The following is an 11,033-nucleotide window of genomic DNA, read 5'->3' as shown; positions in this document are numbered from 1 at the left end:
TTTTTGATTATTGTCGTACATCGAAGCATGTATCATCCCTTTAAGAAATGAAACAGTAAGCCATAAAACTGTAAATGTATTTTTCCAGCATCCAGATGTGTTCTCTTTAATCTTCATCTATAAAGCATCACAAGTGTTACAGAATAAAGTAATGTCTTTGATCGCCACATGTTGAATTCCTCTGAAGCTAAGATGGCTACCATCCTTCAGTTATCACAGTACTGTACCTTTAGTATAGACAGCATCAGCACAGTGATAACTGAGCCAGGGCAGCCTGTCAATCATTGCCTGACTTCATACCATCAGATAACCTCAAGATCAGGTTCCATCAGTTGATCGACAGCTGTGGGTTCAAAAAAAGAAGACCACGATGAACTACAAACTTCCTGAAAGATTTATGTTGCTGTTTCAGACATACCTGACAATTAAATACATATAAGCAGAAGCCTTGCCTAATAGTATATCAATTCGTTCACTGTGCTGAAAAAATGGATATACTATAGTTAATTATGCATAACTAAAGAGAAAATTATTAAACAATATATTGTTTGTATATTTATTGATTAAATGATAACTGAACCATGCAAATTAGTGCTTGCAACATAGATTTCTGATGAGAGAAAAGGAAAATATCTCTGGAGCTTATGTTTTTCGGCCACACATATCAATAACATAGGCCCTAGATATTTTTTTCACAACTTTGCTGAAATTAATGTCATTTAAGGATGCACTAACTCAGGGACTGGCAACCTTAAATACTCAAAGAGCCACAAAGGTCCTAACCGGAAGCCCCCTGTTCATTTCTGGAGCTGACTGGAAGTCTGGTTCCCCCACCATAGAGTCTCCTCCTAGCACGGCATCCTTTTTCCTCTATCTGTCCTAACCGAAAGCCCTATCAATTGTGGAGCCGACCGGTGACAGGGAGCCGCAGCAGAGGGATGAAAGAGCCACATGCGGCTCCAGAGCCTCAGGTTGCTGACCTCTGCGCTAACTATTCTGCTCTTTGTCTAAGCCAGACCTGTGTTTTACAAAATAGATGCATAGGGTTTCCCATAAAAGAAATCCCCGGGGCACATTACAAATAAAAATACAGTTTAGTGCTAAACTTGGGGCTCCTATGATTTTTAGCTCAGAAGCCTGCCAAAAGCTAAAACAGATTCACCAAGTTGAAAAAAAAAAGACACTTTATCTGTCAAACGGTTCCCCTAAGCCTGGCACAGCCACTTACTTACATCAGTATGTACTCTACTGTGGTATCTTAATGGTTTTGAGTGCAGTTCCACACAGCAAAAGACTGCATACACCTGCTCTTATTATCCATAAGGTTTTCCTAATTATCTGCTATAAAGTAAATATTTTTTATGGCCTGTTATGCTGTCAGGACTGGACTTTTGGACAGAGTCCAGGGAACAGAAGTGGAGGAAACTCACCTCTCCTCTCCAGTTCTGACTGAAAACTGTCATGTGATACACACCTGAAAAGAAACAATTTTTTAAAGAAAACCACAAGAGGGCACTAATGAGATGGAAACCTATCCAACAAATGCTCAACTCTTTAAAAAAAGTTAGGACAAAAAACAGAGACAACCCACTGAATTGATTACCGTATTTTTCAGAGTATAAGATGCACCTTTTTTCCTCAAAAGTGGCTGAAAATCTGGGTGCGTCTTATACATCGAATACAGCATTTTTGCCCCCACCTGAAGCCCCCCCTTCACCAAAATGGCCATGCATACCCTTATGGAGGCTTTCAGAGAGCTCCCCGGGGCTGAGAAAGGCAGAAATGAGCAAAAAATGGGCCATTTTTGCCCCCTCAGCAGCACTCTATAAGCCTCCCTAAGGCTATGCAAACAATTATTTTGACAAAAAGGGACATGGTTTGTGAAAAATGGGCCATTTTTGCCCCCCCACACCCCCAGGAGCACTCTGCAAGCCCCCCCCCCCAAGGCTATTCATGCCTTTTTGTGAAAAACGGGCCATTTGGGGCAGTTTTGCAGATTGCAAACACTTTTATTTCCTTTTGAAAAGCTCTTTAACTGATTGATGAGAATTAGATTGATCAAGTGCTGTGCCAGCAGAAACGAAGTCTTAAGTGCTGCAGATTGTCAGCGATCTCCAGCACATGGATAAATACACCTGGAAGCATCCACCTACATATCTACTCTCTCTCTCCCCCCTACCTACTGTATTTCCCCCTCTTTCTTTCCCTCTCTATCCCTCTATCTACCTACCTACTTTTTTTAAAAAAATGCCTCTTCAAAACCTTGGTGCGTCTTATACTCCGGTGCGTCTTATACTCCAAAACATACAGTAATTAGCACCTGGCACTATTAAGTACGAGTAGTCCTCCCTTTACAACCATTCATTCAGCAACCATTCAAAAGTAAGTTTTTACAGCACGGGACATTTACAGCATGCCTCCAGAAATGAGTCTTCTTTGAGAGTTTGTTTTGGGGTGTGTGTGTTGGGGGGGAGGGGGGGGCTGGCTGCTACCACTCCATGCTGCAAATACTCCATGCCAAAATCCTGCTTGGATTTCAGGATGGATGATTCTGGTCTCAGTTGTGTGAGTTGAGGATTATCTGCATTTTATTTGTGTAAACTCATGTGCATCTTATATATTATATAATATAGTAATAGTAATAATATATAGAATAATATATAGACTCTAAAACATATGAAGAAGGGTTACAGGAACTGGGCATGGCTAGTCTAGTGAAACGGCTTTTTTTCCTTCAGCCGCGGCTTGAAGAGCGTTGCTGCGGCCCGTTGCGACCAGGCGCAGCTTGCAAAGCTGAAATTAATAACCCTCAGCCTGATTGTAGCCTCTGGACAGCAGCCCTTCCCACGGAGCTGCGAAAGGAGAGCCTGACACCCTCGCAATTCCAGGGATCGATCAGAGCTCCTGAAGACCACAGGAGGAGAGCAGAGCCAATTTTGCTGTCCCCCCCGGCTTGCTGCGAGACGGAGGACCTTGTCCCTGCAAGTGGCAGCTCAGACAATTTGGAATTTAGAATAGCCAATATATATCTAATTAATATAAAATTTTATTCTCTCTGGGAACTCATACAGTGCTTGGACAAAAGACTGAGAGGTACTGGGAATCACAGGGAAAGAAGGTTAAAAGAGATTTCCCTCAATCTTCTGGACCAATCAGGCTGTGAGAATATCCCAGGAATCACCCCTCCCTCGCCCCTCCCTCAAAACCTAAGATTTCTCTGACATTTGACAACCAGTAGCTGTAGAGAGACAGATAGAATCAACTGTATAATCATGTTTACTTGAATGAATATAGTATCTTTGTAAGATCTTTGATGTATCTTCTACACAGGAATGGAATTATTATTGTGCAAATCTGTGCCTAACCCTAAACCTTTTTTATAACTTTTGTTGATTCTAAATCAGCTTTTCACCTAAGACCAAGGGAGACCATATCTATGGGGATTATCAATCATCCAGGTCATTGTTGTCTCAAAGATGTTTTTTTTTTTTCAAAAGGCAACTGGATTTCCTTGTTTTTTTATTTAAAAATGTTTCAGTTCACTGAAGAAGCTTCTTGGATTAGAAGAGAAACATTTTCAAAGAAAAAAAACCCCAAGAAGTCCAGTTGCCTCTTGGAAAAAGCACCTTTAAGAGATTATGGGATAGTCTGAAGCAACAGTCTACTATTGATAAAAGGCTGCCTCTACTTATTCAGTCGTCCCAAAAGTGCTTTTACAGGAGGCAACTTGTTTTTTTTCTTTTGAAGACATTTTGTTTCTCATTCAAGAAACTTCTTCAGCTTTGACAAGATGGTGGGGAAGGGAAAGATTTATATTCCTTGTAGACACTGACCATTTGCATTATTTCGCATTCACATTCTTTTTTTGTTTATCTGTGTCCTCAGGGTCAGCTGGGTAGTGCAAACGGGTGTGGAGCCTTCCTGGCTGCAGGATGTTTTCTGCCCTGTGTCCCTTCACTCTTGAGGACAGGCGCAGGCTGTTAGGGATGAATCTGTGTTGTCTGCATCTCAAACTGAAATGCAAATGGCTCATGTAGTCTGCAATTTTTCTGGAAATCCATCCATACTCCCATACTATTCGAAGGGTGTTCATCCCAAAATGCACAGCTAAAAGTCTATGAAGATTCTCAGTCATCCAGGTCATGGATGTCCCAAAGGTGCTTTTTCAAGAGGCAACTGGACTTTCTTGTTTTTTCTTTTGAAGACGTTTCCTTCTCACCCAAGAAGCTTCTTCAGCTCTGACAGGATGGTGGGGAATGGATTTATATTCCTTGCAGACAGCTGGCCATTTCCCACCATCCAAATGAAAAAGTGTTATTGCTGGTGATGTCTTCAATTTAGTCATGGTGAAGGACTGGGCAACTCATTCATATAACATTAAATCATGGCTCAGTGCAAGCTTTCCGAACACAGTAACCTCTCAGTTGTTTTAGGAGAGCAACTGCCAGAATTCTCAGACACAGCAACCTGGGGTATGCCTTAGATCTATATTTGTGAGTTTATACCCAGCTTTCCATTCAGAAACTCGTGGATACATTGCCTGTGCTCCTTTTCCCCTTTCTGTCACCATACCAACCCTGTGAGGTAGGTTTAAACTGAACTAGTCCAAAGACACCCAGGGACTTAGAAGTCAAGACTGACTCAATGGCGTATGTGGTAGTTATGTCTGGAACTCACCTAAGGAAAACAGTTTAAGGGCAGCTAAGCTTCCTCTTTCTTCTCAAGTTATAAACCACACATTCCTATGTATAACAGTTTCTCAATCCTGGCAACTTTAAGACTTCAGTTCCCAGAAGTTTCTCCTATCTTTGCTAGCTACATCTTTGCTAGCTAGCTACCCAATGGGTGTTATTATGATAGAGAGATAAATATGCAAATTTGAGGCACGTGCCAAAGACAAATCTAAGTCCTTCAAATATTTGATTAGCATTCATTGATATGGTTACTACAGTGATGCTAAGAGATTAAAAAATAACCACAATAACGGTTGTTAAAATGCCCCAAAGGTCTCCTTTACCCCCCCCCCCAAACAATTTAATTTGGTATATTTGGGAAACATTTTTTAAAAAGTTTGGTAAAAATCTTACTGCGTCTTTTGCCTAAACTCTTTGTCCTGCCTCACTGAAATGTAATTACTCTGATTAAATTTATATGCAAAAAAAGCTATGATAGGCAATCTTTATACTACTAAAATTCTATAGTCTCTTCCTCAACTGCTGCAAAAGGTGTCAATAATACGACTGCATAAACATTCGATCTCTGCCTTTAAATGCATAATTTATCTTTCTTTTAAATTTCCACAGAAGTACAGGTCCTACCTTCTGCATAGCAGCATGAACTTTTTCAATCTTTATACTTAACCACTTTTAAATTGACGGAAATGCATTAGAGTGTGATTAGCAAGAATTCCCTGTAACCTTGACCAAAATATGAAAGATTATCCACTGGGAACTTGAGTACAAGCTCTACTAAAATAATTGACTCATTTCAGGGAAGTTTGAGCAGAAGGTGTTCTCAATTTAACCATCTATGCCTGTGCTATGTAGTATTATTAAGGCCTGAAAGCAACTGTAGATGCTATGAAAAGAGAAAAGAAAAAGAAAATCTATAGCTCTGAAGCTGATAAGTTAATTAGGGGTGAAAAATACAGATGTACACAATGCAACATTATTGTTTTAAGAACAGGCATTAAATAATCATAATCAAAGCCAATGCATTTTTCTATAAACTTAATTAGCTAGATCTCTCCCATATGTTTTCTTTTTACAAATAAATAAATAAATTAAATCCTTTTGGCCAATTTAATTTCTGAAAAATTTCCATCTTAAAATAAGTCAGTCATTAAATTTCTTTATTTTACATTTGTTATTTTTATTACACACAGACACAACCTTTATTATTTTTACAAATAACTCAAGCTGGTGCACTCCCTGTGCAGTGGGAGGCAGGACTTGAACTCACCATCTCTCACTTTCTAGCCTTGTGCCTTAACCACTAGATCAAACTGTCTCTCATATTTAGGTAAAGGTAAAGGTTCCCCTCACACATATGTGCTAGTTGTTCCCGACTCCAGGGGTGGTGCTCATCTCCGTTTCAAAGCTGAAGAGCCAGCACTGTCTGAAGACGTCTCCATGGTCATGACTAAGTGCCAAAGGCGCATGGAACGCTGTTATCTTCCCACCAAAGGTGGTTCCTATTTTTCTACTTGCATTTTTACATGCTTTCGAATGGGAGTTCACCCTGTTACACAGTGCTAGGGATTCAAAACACTGAACTGCCAACCTTTCTGATCGGTAAGCTTAGCGTCTTAGCCACTGAGCCCCCACGTCTTGTTACTATATTTTTATATAAATATTTTATCTAAATTATAAATATTTACCTAAATATTTACATATTGTTATATTTTTACTTAGTTGTTTTTTGTTTGCTCTGATTTCCCATATCTGATTTCCACCCTTCTCTTTCTAGGCAATAGATGCTGAAGGAGATAAAAAGTGTTTTTTAGAAAGACTGTAACCAAGCTGTGGATTACATCTTACCCACTCAAGATCCACAATGTACAAACCAAGCCTAGCATGTTTACTTAGAAATATTTTAAGTTAAGTACACATTAGACTGCAGAATTAAAAAGACCAGTTTGCAGATAAAGAGCAAAACATACGGAAACTGATAAATCACAAAATCATACAGACTTCACATCCTAAATCTCAACTGCACCATCTATCTGCAAAATGTTGTTGTACATATTTCTTGATACACTCTGCTTTTAAAAATACCACAGTCTTCAACTACATTATTTTTAATATTTGCTTAAGAATTCTATGAGAGACAGGAGAAGTCTCATCTACCCCAAATGATACTTGTCTTGTCAAGACCACTAAACATATATGATTCAACACATTCATCTCACAAGCATCTTATTACTGTCAGTCATAGTTGACATGCAATCCTAGTATTTTCTTTTCCATCAAAGCCTCATAGACCAAACAAACAAGGCCACAGAGAAATACTTACAGATTTGACGCTGGCAACAGTAGGAGCTGCATTCCTCAGAAAAAGACATAAGGCATCTTCACTTCTTCACTGCCTATTGGGGGTAACAGAGAGAGAGGGGGGCGGAATAAGACTAATAAATATAGAGAAGTCAAATTCTATTCGCAAATAAATTTAGAACTTCTTCTCTGTATTTACAGAAAAGTTCCATCAAAACCACAGATGCTGCAATAAAAGAATCAAGGTCATAGACCTGGACTTTTGTTACTTACTGGCCAGAGAGAACAAACACTCCTATATTTTGTTAAAATATAACCTATTCCATCATTGTGAAGCAAAAAATTGGATCTAACAATCCCAGCACTACAGCCATTCTGCTTCGAGATATGAACAAGGGAGGACAATCCTTCACTTCACTTTGCTAGATTTATTTTTTAAAATCCCATATTATAAAGCAAAATGTAACCAGAGGAGATAACAGAGATGATTTGCATAAGATAGTGAGATGCAAGTTGTCAGGCATAGAAGTATGAACTGCAACAGAATAGTAAGAGAAAATGGAAATGTCAACTGGATTTTTGAGTTAATATTTCTGGGGACTACTTACATCCATTACTTTTTAACATCAGAATGGCAAATATTAATTAATTTGGACTTGTTTAGATATAATAATTGATTTCTAGAAGGTGTAGCAGCTCAGGCCTAAAAACCAAATTCCCTTGGGGAAACCTAGCGATAACAAATCAGTGGTGATGGAAAGATACTACAGGGATGCCGCAAATTAAAACAAGTTTAGGGTTAAGCCTGCAATTGTAAACACAAACATAGGTCTCTTATTGTATTGAAATCTGAGCAAATAAACTTAGGATCAGTCAGCATCTCAGGTTTTTTTCTGTAACACGCCAAGACTTTATGTCCTTTCTCTACTTATAGTTAACTGATCATAGCCGATCACTTTGCTTACTACATTTTTGTTATATCACTTTCGCTTCATTTCTGCCCATGGGTGAGGCAAATTAGTTGTACAGGTGATTAAGTGGTATATTTCCACTCATTCTAACATCAGCTAGAACTGTCTCAAGGTATAGAAAACTTGCATAGTTCCTTACAGGAAGTTAGGTGATTGGCAGTGATTTTAATCAGAGGCAATGAGGCTAGAGATCTGTATGGGAATAATAGTTTTTAATGCTTATTGTATACAGCCCTTTGAGGATTCCAGAATGGGTGAGTTAGCACTTTATCTCAGTTGTGAGGAAAGTGCGATACAGAAAAAAAAAGTTACAGAGACATAATGATACTTATTATAGCCCAATCATGCATTCACTAGGTAGCTAGGATAGGCTAATGGTAAAAATGTATTGTGAAGGCAAAATTTATGGGAAACGTGAAAAGCATGGCTTCTGGAATTCTTTCCAAGGCCTTAAATTACAGCTACACTCTGGGAAGGGAGGGGGCTTAGAATGAGGGGCCAACTGCATTCTAAGCCCACTGCCCAACTACTTCTTCCATTGGGATATATTAGGGATTTGCAGTTCTTGTCCAGATCCAGTCCCTATTCAAACTCGCAGTTCTTCTATTGGAATTTCCTGCCAATCCCGTTTTGTTTCCCAAGAATTATCCTGTTGATAAACAAAGTCCCTAGTCTCTTTACGTAATCTCTTTCCTGGATTTTGCTGGACTGGAAAGAATAACAAGGTAAGGAACCCATGTAGAACACGACTTCTGGAATTCTTTCCAAGCCCTGATCATTCACTCTGGGTCATGTGGCCAGGAAGGAGGCGGGAAAGGATTTTAAGATGGAACAACCAGTAAAAGTCTAAAATGCATTGGGAAATTTTCATTATTATGAGCAAGGCTCACCAACTTTTTGGACCTCAGGGACCACTAAATTCATAATTTTAAATCCCGTGGACCACTAATAGGAATTATGTGCATTAAGAAAATGCACATAATTTTTCTGCAGACCACCAACATTTTCTCATGGACCACCAGTGGTTGGCGACCACTGCACTAGGGAAAGCCATGCTGGCTGGGAACACGGGGATCTGCAGGTCCATAAATCCAGAAAGCTCCAAGGGAGAAAATGAGGACCCAGGCTGTTGGGGGCAATAGGCTGGCTCTGTAAACCGCTTAGAGGGGGCTGTAAAAACACTACGAAGCGGTACACAAGTCTAAGTGCTATTGCTATTTGATCACACCCAGAGACCCGGCAGGTGCAGCTGCTTTATTGGTGGGAAGCCCCGGCTAAGCCATTCCACACCTCAGCAGCTCAAAACCGAAAGGAGCGGGCTTAGAGAGAAGGAAAAAAAAAAGGCCGAGATCATTTTGGAGGACAAGCCAAGCCCGGACAGACCAACCGAAGTCGTCCGCCAGGCAGGCACTTCGACCACAGCAGGCGCGCGGAGGGCAGCCACCAGCGCCGAGGGAGGCGCTCGCCACCAGCGCGCATACCGACACCAATGGTCCGAGCCTCCGACCCTCAGTGTTAACCAGTAGCTCCTCCTTTTAGGGATAACTCACCCCTGCCAGCCTGGGAAGCCTCCTCCGCCTTCCTCTTCCTCCTCTCCGCGCTCCTCCCCCTGGATGGTTTCATGTAAACAACACCCGGGCTATATTTACAATCACTTGACTTGGAAAGGAACCGGGCCAGGAGTCTGAGGGAAAATAATAGTGCGCCACATTTTAAGAGGCACCACGACGCCCTCCGGAGTGGACGCCTTCCTTTCCCCGCACTGCCCCCCAGCTTTCCTCGCTCGCTCCAGCCCGCCGGTCAAGCGGTCGCCGAGCAAACCTCTCTCCTCAGAAGCATCCATTCGAGGACGAGGGGTTATATCATATGCCAGGGATGGGATGGGACGGGTCCCCCTCCAGTCCCGGGCCCAAGCCTCTCTTCGGTCTTTTATATCCCCCCCTCCCCATTGGCGAGCCCAAGAAAAGGCAAAAGGCGAACATGGGCTCCCTTTGGCCAAAGCGCGCTGGCGGTCGCCCGGACGCCTAGTAGTTAGAGCGCAGAATCCTCAACTGCGAAGGGAAACGCTCAGCTCACCAAAACCCCGCTCGCTCGCTCAGCTGCGGGTCGCGTTTATTAAAGAAGGAGGAGGAGGAGGATGGGGGGGGGAGGAGGGACAGGCATCGACATCTCGCCCCGGAGCTTGCCACCGCCGCCGCCACCCCTCCTCCCCGAGACGAATATAAGCTTTTTGCCCCCCTCGCGTCAAAACCCACCAACCTCTCGCAGGACTTTTCCCCGAGGCTCCGTGAAGCCGAATTCGCGAGCGGGCGGATGGAGGGAAAAAAAATAAAATGAAAAGAGTTGGGATGCCAACCCCGGTGCCCTGCAATAAACGCGCTCGCTCACCTCCCCCCCGCCCCCCGCGCGCCCACCCGCCCGTCAGCTCCCCGCGCGTTCTGGGCAAGCCTCTGCCTCTCGCCCACCCACCTTTCCAGACGCGTTGCTTTTCCCCCCCTCGCGCTCTCTCTCGTCTTTGTTCTTTAGCTTTCTTTGCGCGAAGATTATCTAATGACGCAGCAGAGTCGCCACAACGTGACTGTCGCCATTTTTCTGTTTTTATTGTATCTCTCTCACACGCTGCCATGTGATAGAAATTTTAAAAAAAAAGAGGAAAAAAAACGAAACGCCAAACCACCACGCAGAAAGAGAAGACGCGCTCACACACAAACTTCCGGGTTCCGTGACTGTGGGAGGGGTGTGTGTGTGTGTGTGTGGAAATTTTTGTTAAAAAAAGAAGAGGAAAGCCGGAGAGCGGGGGTGAGCGAAGTAACTTCTGGGCGAGGCAGACGGCGCGTCTTTAAGTCTCGCTTTCCTTTTCCCAAAGCGGGAGAGTTTCGGGTGACGGCGGAGAGAACGCGCGCGGAGAGTATCCTCTGCCCCCAGTGACTGTCACGGATGCTTGACAGTTTTCTGATGGCCTCGAAACAGAACCGGTTCGACTTGATCGGACGTTTTGTTTTGTTTTTTTCCCATTCCGATCCGGAGCGAGTTCGGCAAACTTGTAACGGATTCGGATGATCGAAGAAGA

At 42.4% G+C, this 11,033-nt stretch overlaps 1 long non-coding RNA gene across 2 annotated transcripts; it reads right to left on the bottom strand.

Annotated features, from left to right (window-relative positions):
* Positions 1 to 262: 262 nt before the first annotated feature.
* LOC309389962 lies at positions 263 to 10,687 on the bottom strand. Of its 2 annotated transcripts, XR_014175042.1 has the most exons (5): positions 10,433 to 10,687; positions 9,514 to 9,647; positions 7,015 to 7,087; positions 1,431 to 1,474; positions 269 to 343 (listed from the first exon to the last, which is right to left on the bottom strand). It is a non-coding gene; the product is annotated as an uncharacterized lncRNA (long non-coding RNA). The 2 variants fall into 2 exon arrangements; XR_014175041.1 differs by lacking the exon at positions 1,431 to 1,474 and having other exon boundaries at positions 263 to 343.
* Between the last annotated feature and the right edge of the window lie 346 nt (positions 10,688 to 11,033).

This window comes from Natrix helvetica (genome assembly GCF_964273705.1).
Source record: "Natrix helvetica genome assembly, chromosome: 3".
Lineage (NCBI taxonomy): Eukaryota > Metazoa > Chordata > Lepidosauria > Squamata > Natricidae > Natrix > Natrix helvetica.
This window is presented reverse-complemented; position numbering and strand designations above follow the sequence as displayed.